General features: G+C 33.8%; 1 non-coding gene and 1 pseudogene across 1 annotated transcript; one reads left to right on the top strand and one right to left on the bottom strand.

Annotated features, from left to right (window-relative positions):
- Positions 1-1,322: 1,322 nt before the first annotated feature.
- LOC125600268 lies at positions 1,323-2,965 on the bottom strand (annotated as a pseudogene).
- Positions 2,966-9,147: 6,182 nt separating this feature from the next.
- On the top strand, positions 9,148-9,222 carry TRNAW-CCA. The gene has a single exon. It is a non-coding gene; the product is annotated as a tRNA-Trp (tRNA).
- The last annotated feature ends 1,121 nt before the right edge of the window (positions 9,223-10,343 follow it).

Below are 10,343 nucleotides of genomic sequence, written 5' to 3'. Positions count from 1 at the left end.
TTAATTGAAACCTCAGATTCATACGAAAACCACGATATTCAATGAAACCTTCAAAGTCCAACGTTTCCTGAGTGAGAACCATTGGATCATCCCTTATTCAATCAAAAAAAAAAGAGCTATACTGAATTAAAAACATTCAAAATAAAAGAGCGTTTGTCCTTTGATCTAAATAAGAGTTTAAAAGCAGAAAAAAATTGATTTATGAAAATTCTAAGATAGCACGGAAAGAATCGGCTACGAGGTCCTACGTATTAAGTATGCCTCATGTTCGCCTCCTTTTGCTTTTTGATCTCTTCGTTTCTGATTCGATGCTCGAATGATCTCCGACTGCAGATACTCGACGAGTATCGACAATAAACGAAAACCATCTTGATAAAGATGACAGACCCCCTTCTCTGTACTATCCATAGGGTACACACGTCACAATATCCTATACAATGCACACACTAATATGATCCGGCAGCAAAGACACTGCAAGAAAAATACACAATCGCGCGGCGAATAGGTCCGAACAACCTACCAAAGGTTGAATAGATCTCTTGAATCCTCTACTTTACTTGTCCAATTACGTAGACACTCGAAACGCAAAAAGTGCCGCGAACCACCAATCACAGAATTGCTCTTGACAGTATCGAACAAAAGCTAGCACTTCAAGATTCTTCTCAGTCTAATTCATTGAAATTCATCCAGAGAACAGAGGAATTATAAATCTCCAAAATAATAGATAGGAATACCGCAAATAGTGCCATTGCAACACCCATCAAAGGGTCGTTCCCCATCCAGGAGCTACTTTACCATATTCAGAATCAACGGTTTCAATAACTTCCCTACAGTAGTGCTTCTTGGACCAGATCTAGAACTATCTTCAACAGTTTGTGTAGCCTAAATCTTATTTTGTATTCATTACGATCTGTTGACTTTGTAATACCATTCCGTTGTAATAAACGATCTTAGCATAGATCCATTGTGGTCTTTCAATTATATAATAATGGAAACAGCAACTCTAGTCGCCATCTTTTATATCTGGGTTACTTGTAAGTTTTACTGGGTATGCTCTATATACTGCCTTTGGGCAACCCTCTCAACAACTAAGAGATCCATTCGAGGAACACGGGGACTAGTTGACGTATCAGCCTCCAAATAGTTGGAGGCTGATTACGTCAATGAAGAGAATGAAAAATTATTTCATTTTTTAGTTGAAATTGTAGGCGGTTCCCGAAAAAAAATAGCGAAAAAATGATCCCTAAAGTCGATACTAGAGAATGTATAAACAATGCTTCCATAAATTTGATCGTGGTTTACAATTATAGCTTTCATACCTGTTTTGTTTATGTTTACTGAAGGAGTATACCTCCGGATAAAGAACAAAAAAGAGTCAAGAAACGGCAGCGATTTAAATCAAGATTCCTACAGTACCCTACCTATAAATGAAATCAAAAAAATCGCAAACAGAAACTAAAAGAAAAAAGCAATGTTGCATCAGACTGCTTGTCTTTTGTAGTTGGATCTCCAAGTTTTGGAATGCCCCAAATTCCACCTGAGCATCCAAATCTGGATCAATACCAGCAAAAACATCTCTGAAGAGGGTTTAGAACCATGCCAAATGTGTCCAAAGAAGAAAAGTAGAGCAAACGAAGCATGCCCAAAAGTAAACCAACCTCTTGGACTGCTACGAAAAACACCATCGGATTTCAAAGTAGCACGATCTAATTCAAAAATCTCACCCAATTGAGCCCGTCTAGCATATTTTTTCACAGTTGCGGGATCACTATAACTTACTCCATTGAGTTCACCACCATAAAACTCAACAGTTACACCTACTTGTTCGACACTATATTTAGATTCTGCCCTTCTAAACGGGACGTCGGCTCTAACATTCCGTCTCCGTCTACCAAAACAACCGGAAATGTTCAAAAAAAGTAGGCATACGGCGTACAAAAAGTTCACGCCCTTCTTATTTTCTAAAGACGGGGTGTCTACACCATCCAACCGCTATTCCATCCCCATTGTCCATTGAACCCGCTCGGAATAATCCCCCTTTTGCTGGATTATTACCAATATAATCATAAAAAGCTAATTTTTCAGGAATTTTAGACCAAGCTTCTGATACACTTTGATTTTCAGCTAGTCCGGCACTACTCTCGTCGATATATTTCTTGTTGAAAGTATCCTGATCCCCATTGATAACGAGTAGGACCAAATAATTCGATGGGAGTAGTTGCAGAACCTACCACATAGTTCCAGCAACAATAAAAGCTGCAAAAAAGACAGCAGCAATACTACTGGAAAGGACGGTTTCAATATTCCCATACGTAATCCTTTGTATAGACGTTGAGGCGGACGAACACTAAGATGGAATAAGCCCGCTAATATACCCAACGTCCCTGCTGCAATATGATGAGAGGCTATTCCTCCCGGAACAAAAGGGTCAAAACCCTCCACGCCCCACGCCGGATTTACGGGTTGGACCTTTCCGGTTAGTCCATAAGGGTCGGATACCCATATTCCAGGACCATATAATCCTGTTACATGAAATGCGCCAAAACCAAAGCAAGCCACTCCTGAAGAAAATAAATGAATTCCAAAAATCTTGGGCAAATCCAAAGAAGGTTTTCCTGTACGTTCATCACAAAAATTTCTAGATCCCAATATACCCAAGCCAAATAGCTGCCAAGAAGCACAAGCCAGAAAACACGATATGTGCTGCGGCTACCCCTTCGTAACTCCAAAGACCCGGATTCGTTATAGTCCCTCCTGTAATATTCCAACCGCCCCATGAATTGGTTATTCCTAAACGAGTCATGAAAGGTATAACGAACCTACCTTGTCTCCACATTGGATCAAGAACAGGGTCGGAGGGATCAAAAACAGCTAATTCATATAGAGCCATGGAACCGGCCCCAACCAGCAACCAGAGCAGTATGCATTATATGAACGAAAGCAAACAACCGGGATCATTCAATACAACAGTATGAACACCGATACCAAGGCAAACCCATGGAAATACCCCTTTATCAATGAAAAATAGACACTATGTAACTTATTGCATTGGAAAAAACTATGTTTACGGACCCCCCCCTTTTTAGGTAATTATTTTCGGAGCAAGGATTAATATTTGTTCTATTCTTTAGTAATAATGGAACATTCGATTCATAGGAAAAAAGGGAAGCGGATCTATTCTATATCCGATAAGTACCAATACGCAATGGGGGTGAATCCTATGTTATATGAACCAAGATAGCTATTGTTGTTCAGAAGCCCCGTTCGTAAAAGTTTCTTTAATTTTTATTCATTCTCTCTTACTTTACTTTTATTTTATATTTTATTTTAGCTTATTCAACTTCTGTATTAATATGATTAATTTAAATATGATTAATATTAATAAAGTAGGAAAAAAGATAATATGATAAAAAAAAATGAAACCCCCAGTCTTACGTTTCCACATCAAGTGAATGAGAACTTCATCTCTTTTTTTTCATTTCATGCCTATTGGCGTTCCAAAAGTACCTTTTCGAAGTCCTGGAGAAGGAGATACATCTTGGGTTGACATATAGTGCGACTTGTCAGATATATTGGGCTATATGGGATTTCCCCATTTTTCTCCCTCGATCGAGATACCTCTGTTTCGCTCAAAAAAGATTGATTGAATTATCAAAAATTTGTAACGCGAAGCGCAAAAAAATAACTTAAATTAAATGCAGGGAGTATTTAGATTGATATTAGATTATCAAAAAATTTTTTATGGTTACGTGATCGGATGACTAATAAAATAAGTATCCAGGCTCCGTTTAGCAAAAATCCAATTGATAATTAATATATAATATTTTTATAATTACTACTTAATATGATATGAATATGAATCAAAATTATGATAAAAATTCTATTAAAAAATAACAAAATACAAAAAATTGAAACAGGGTGATCTAAAAATGTTGATCAATAAAATAATATATAATTAAAATTTATTGACTATTTGACAGAAGACATGTGAAAGAAAGAATGAATTGAAAAAAAAAGAGGAGTAGTAAAAAAAAAAAAGACGCGGTATTTGGTTATTTGTCCTATATGTGCAATCAAAATCGGGCAAATTTTTCCTTTTACTCGAGAAGTAGAGCATAAACCTAAAAAAACGGAATAAAAAAAGGAAAGAAGCCCATTCAGGAACAAGAAAAAACCATCCCCATTTCAACTGAATCTCGATGAAAAAAAAATATCAATGACTCAAGTTAGTCTGCCAGGCCTAATCAATCGTTTTATTATTTTATTATTAGGATTATAATATCTAATAAATAAAAGGGCCAAACTTATTTATTTTTCTTTTACTTTTAAAAGGGAAGCAAGCCCTTCCCTTATTAAGTTAGAAAGAAAAGCCTTCTCTGAAAAAAAAGGGGGGGTTGGAATCGACACATTGATTTTTTAACAATTTTGTTGAACCGTATGCATCAAAAGTGCCTGTACGGCTCCTAAGGAATAAATTTTATCCTAATCAACCGACTTTATCGAGAGAAAGATTGTTTTTTTAGGCCAAGAGGTGATACCGAAATCTCGAATCAACTTATTAGTCTTATGATATATCTCAGTATAGAAAAGGATACCAAAGATCTTTATTTGTTTATAAACTCTCCTGGTGGATGGGTAATATCTGGAATGGCATTTATGATACTATGGCAATTTGTGCGACCCGATGTACAGACAATATGCATGGGATGGCCGCTTCCAATAGCATCCTTTATCCTAGTCGGAGGAGAAATTACCAAACGTATAGCATTCCCTCACGCTTGGCGCCAATGAGTTTTTATTTTAGAGAAAAAAACTATATGCCTTCGCCCTCGGAAATATGAATTAGTTAATGTAATAATAGCATGGCACTTCGAATTCGATATGAAATTTTTTTAGTATAAAAAAATTAGATTATATATTGAAAGAGTAGTATGGGATAAGAAAGGGGTATTAAAATGATATCTTCCCTATTCGGGCACATCCCAGCGTCACAAACTTTGTTTTCACACCGGAAGCTTATTTACAAAAACAAAAAAAAAGACACTTTGGGATTGCTGAATCATAGACGGATCAAAAAAAAATGATATATAAAGCAACGGAACCATCATAGTATTTTTTTAACTCCTACAAAACAAAAAAAGAAGGATGGTAATTGGATCATTTATGGATCCGCGTATAATAGAACCTATATTTTGTTTTCTTTCGCCGAAGGAAAGGTCAAAAACGTAAATTCCATCTAGAGCCGTATGCAACGCACAAAAAAGCCTGTTACGGTTATTCAAATTCTCTGTTTTTTTGGTTATCTCGCCTCATTCTGCGAAATAGAAAAAGCTTTTCTATTATATCATCAGGGTAATGATCCATCAACCCGCTAGTTCGTTTTCTGAGGCACAACGGGAGAAGTTATCTTGGAAGCGGGAAGAACTACTAAAACTTCGCGAAACCATCACAAGGTTTATGTACAAAGAACGGGCAAACCTATATGGGTTGTATCCGAAGACATGGAAAGGGGTTGTTTTTATGTCAGCAACAGAAGCCCAAGCTCATGGCATTGTTGATCTTGTAGCGGTTCAATAAAATAGGAGCGATTTCATGCAAATCTACCACTGCTAATTTTATATCTTTTTAGATTAAAGGTTTAGTTTCAATTCTCTTCATATATTTTTTTTATATGAAGAGAATCTTGAAGAGAAGTAATTCAGAATTAGCCGGTTAGAACCCATCTAAAACCAGCCCATTATTTATATGATTCGTATGCCAACCATTAAACAACTTATTAGAAATACAAGACAGCCAATCCGAAATGTCACAAAATCCCCAGCGCTTCGGGGATGCCCTCAGCGACGAGGAACATGTACTCGGGTGTATGTGCGACTCGTTTAGATCATAGACTGAAACACAAAAAGGAAATTCTTTTTGAAATATCAAGGATCAGTACCTGTTAATAAAAATAGAATGGAGGAACTCGCTTCATTATTTCAAAAAGATTAGATCATTCATATCTTCTATTGTGTCTGAAACTTATGGTTTACATTGGTGCAAATCCCCAACTCCATTTTTTAGAAAACCCCCAATGATAACAAATGGTTATCAATTAAGCGGGGGAAATCCCATTTTTTATTAAAAGATTCCACTCTTGAAAGAAAAAACGGACTAACAGGGTAAATGACCAAATCAATTTTAAAATTAAATACCGTTACTGTATAAAGTGGATCTCATTGTGAAAGATCTATACTGGAATATTAATGGGGGTAGAGCCAAAGAATGTGAATTGTAAAGTTACAATAGTATTGATAATTAAAGAAGGAGCTCCGGTGTATAGAGAGGACCTCACCGTTTTAGAAGTAACCATAGAAACGAGGAACCCACTATTTATCCATTTCTATTTACTACTTTTGTAGTTTATTCTATTTTTTTTATACAAGTACCAAGGCAATTTATCCTTTCAAAGCAAAGGAACCTACCTAGCCAAAAATAGTGGTGGGGAAGGTTAGAGTAGCAAAAGCCATTGGAATTTTTTTTATACATTGGAATAATTCGTTTGGTTATTAATGACTAGTAAAGGGGAAAAGAATAACTAAAACTAAAAAAAGAATTAGTTATTCATCAAAGTTTGATTTATTCATGACTAGAATTAACGCGGATATATAGCTCGCGGCGTAGCGTAGAACAAAACTTCGTTTATTTGCATCAAGCTTTCAAGGGGGCTCATTCACGACTTACACGAACTATGACTCAACAGAGAATAAGACTTTAGTTTCGGCTCGTCGGGATAGGGGTAAAAGAAAAAGAGATTTCGTCGTTTATGGATCACTCGAATAAATGCCGTAATTCACGAAACGGAGGTATTCTATAGTTATAACCGATTCATACACAATCTGTACAAGAAGCAATTACTTCTTAATCGAAAAATACTTGCACAAATAGCTCTATTAAATAGGAGTTGTCTTTATACGATTTCAAATGAGATCAAAAAAATGAGGGGATTGGAAGAAATCCACTAAAATATTTGAAATAGAGTTCTTAAGTAGAATAAGCTCGGGGAGGGTAGAGTAGAAATTAGTATTATAAAAAAAGTCGTCAAAACAAAACGAGGGTATATAGTCGCTAAAAAAAGACTTATTCTTTTTCTTTTCGACGATTCTTTTTTTTTTTTTTTTTTTTTTATGACAGAAAAAACAGAAGTAACAATCAATTTTGATTCTTGATTGGATTTGTCGCACAAAATATTACCTCTTTTTTAATTCCTTCAGATTAGTTATTCAATTGAAGAATAAGTCTATTTTTTTCTGGTTCTAAGGCTAGTAGTTCTAGGGGTCGACTCACTTCTTTCAAATTGTTTCTGATTATTAAGAAAAGGTAACAAAGATAAAATACGAGTTGTTTATAGCAATAGTAATTAATCGTTGTTGTTTTAAAGTTACTCTATTCACCCGTCTAGATAATATTTTTTCCTTGTTCACTAATAAATCGACTAATTAAACTCATGTTTCTATAATCAATTCGATCCCCCGATTGGATCGGGGGCAAACGCCGACGAAAAGATCGCTTGGATTTAGTAAAAGGTCGCTTAGATTTATTCATAATTTTTATTCCTTACCTATAAAATCCTATTTTTTGATCGGATCGGATCAAAATAAAACGATTGCTATTTCTATATAGGATAGAGTTTCTATATAGAATTAAGAATAGGATTTGATTTCTTTTATTATTTTATTTGTTTATATTTATATATATGTAATAATACGTAGATACTCTCATTATTCCTGTTCTTAAATAAAATTTGACATACAAGCACTCAATTTTATCTATTTCTTAATTTCCCCATGAATTGTATGTTTATAACAATAGGGACAGAATTTTCTCAATTCCAATCGACTAGGAGTGTTATGCCGATTCTTTTGAGTAATATATCTGGAAATTCCAGCCGATTCTTTCTTAATAATATCATTTCGACACAACTGGTACATTCCAAAATAATTGTTACTCGAACATCTTTACCTTTGGCCATGAACCTCCTTTGGATTTATGATTCACCCCCAATCTCTATTTTAATTTTAGGGTCCATAAAGAACAAGAACAAAAAAAATAGAAGCTGTTAATTAACTCAAAAAAATGTCTTAAATATTTCGTTGCAATGAATATTAATTAGTAATTAAATAAAAAGAAATAATAAGTATATAATGATTTTTGAAAACTATATTTCAAATCTTTGTACAGTATTTTTTTTAAGTATCTCGTAGGATATCTTCCCTAGCAACACTTTTTTTTTTAATTGGATCCTGAACCCCGTTTTTATGACCTTTCGGCCCCCCTTTTTTTTTTTTTTTCTTTTTTTAGAATTAGAAAAAAAAGGGGGGGTTATTCCCGATCGTTGATCGTATCTCTACATTTTTTTATCCTTTCTGATGTTAAAACTAGAATTAAAAAAAGGGAAATGTTAATGCATCTGGAAATAAACGATTAATCTCTATTAATAAACCTGCTAACGAAACGAACCATAGAGTACTTAGTACCGGTGCTACGGAAGATATGTTTTAGATCTCGCATTTGAAATCCTCCTTCTTTTTCTTTTATTGTATTACAATATATATAGTAATATATATAACTATAGATGTACATGTAGTTAAGAAGTTCTTGTATTTGTATATGTAACCCCCCATTTTCAAAATTAGAATTGAAATATTGTCTACTAGAACGATCTTATAGATTCCATTTTCAAATGGAAACGCCTTTTTATGTAAATTTGAAATATAGGATTTGCCTAAAAAAAGTCATTTTTTTAATTATACTTATATATATGTTTGTTATCTGATATGAAACAAAAAAAAAAGAAGGATGTGGAAACAAGATAGGAATTGTTTACAATGACACTGTAAACCAATCGAAGGGATGTAGCGCAGCTTGGTAGCGCGTTTGTTTTGGGTACAAAATGTCACGGGTTCAAATCCTGTCATCCCTACCTAATAACGCTCAGAAGAGCAGTAACGAGGAATCCATTTAGATTTATCTTTTTTTAATAAAATTGGACATACATATAATTCTGAATTTATGATATACTATGATATAGTATATACGTACAAATCGATTCGAGTTAAAGAATGTCCTCTTTCTAGCCTTTTCGTTTTTTTATAAAAAACAAGAAAAGCGCTCTTAGTTCAGTTCGGTAGAACGTGGGTCTCCAAAAACCCAATGTCGTAGGTTCAAATCCTACAGAGCGTGATGTCCTCTTGTTTATTAGATTGTGTCAAAATTCCACTGTTCGCAAATAATTGAGCAGCATCTGAATTCGACCTCCCGCATATGAAAGCAAGAAGGAGGTCAGTCCGTCAAAAAAAAGAGATGTTAATTAATCAAAAGTCCAACTGATCACCACGTCTGATTGTAAATAAGCATTACGAATAATCCAGCCAAAGTAATAGAATTAGACCTAAGACGATTCAAATAAAGAAACTTCAATCATTCAATTTTATTTTGTTTTCATTTTTGAAGGGAGAAAGAGAGGTACTATCTATTCCTAGCTCTTAATCTGTATTGCCGACGATCTCAATGACCAAATTGGGTAATTAACACGGTAAGGAACTATCGAACATATGAAATACCATATAAATCTTTTTTGATCAAAAAAGATTCATTCAATAATTTCAATAAGTCGTATTTTGCTTAGACCATATAAATAGAACTGAGGTTATAGTTAAAGCTGCTAGTAGAAAACCGAAATAACTAGTTATAGTAGGCATGAAGGGACCAATAAAATATGTTTTTTTATTATATTTTCTAAGTACTTCCCGAAGTTTCAATAAAAAAAATTTTTTAAAGTAAAAGATAGATACAAATACTAGTTCCAAGAATCAAAAAATTAAATTGAAAATTTGTGAGTTATCAGCATTATCGGTGGTATGAACAAAAATAGAGAAAAAAAAAAAACGAAATTCATCGTCTTTGGCATCTGCACCATCTAGGATTCAGAATTCACGTAACTGATTCATTGAAAAACTCTTTAAGAAATTAATAAGAAAAAATAATACATAAAAAAATAACTCTATTATATAACTTCAGTTAAAACATAGAACTTTTTTTGAATAAACATGTAAAATTTTTAAAAAAAGTTGTTTGATTCTTTTTTTTTTTTAAGTGACCTTAGAACCTAGAATATGCCCCCTTCTACATTTATTCAAATTGAAATAAATTCAATTTTGAATAAAGTAGATTAATATAGTAGACAGTTTTCTTCATTTAATCTTGAAATTACCAAAAAGCAGTATCCTACACGGAGAACGAGATCAGTCAAAAAAGAGTTATTTATTTTAACTAGATTTTTAAAAACTTGTAATTAGCAATTT

This window comes from Brassica napus, unplaced genomic scaffold, assembly GCF_020379485.1.
Source record: "Brassica napus cultivar Da-Ae unplaced genomic scaffold, Da-Ae ScsIHWf_2169;HRSCAF=2822, whole genome shotgun sequence".
Taxonomy (NCBI): domain Eukaryota; kingdom Viridiplantae; phylum Streptophyta; class Magnoliopsida; order Brassicales; family Brassicaceae; genus Brassica; species Brassica napus.
Note: the sequence above shows the minus strand (reverse complement) of the source record. Positions and strands in the feature narration are given on the sequence as shown.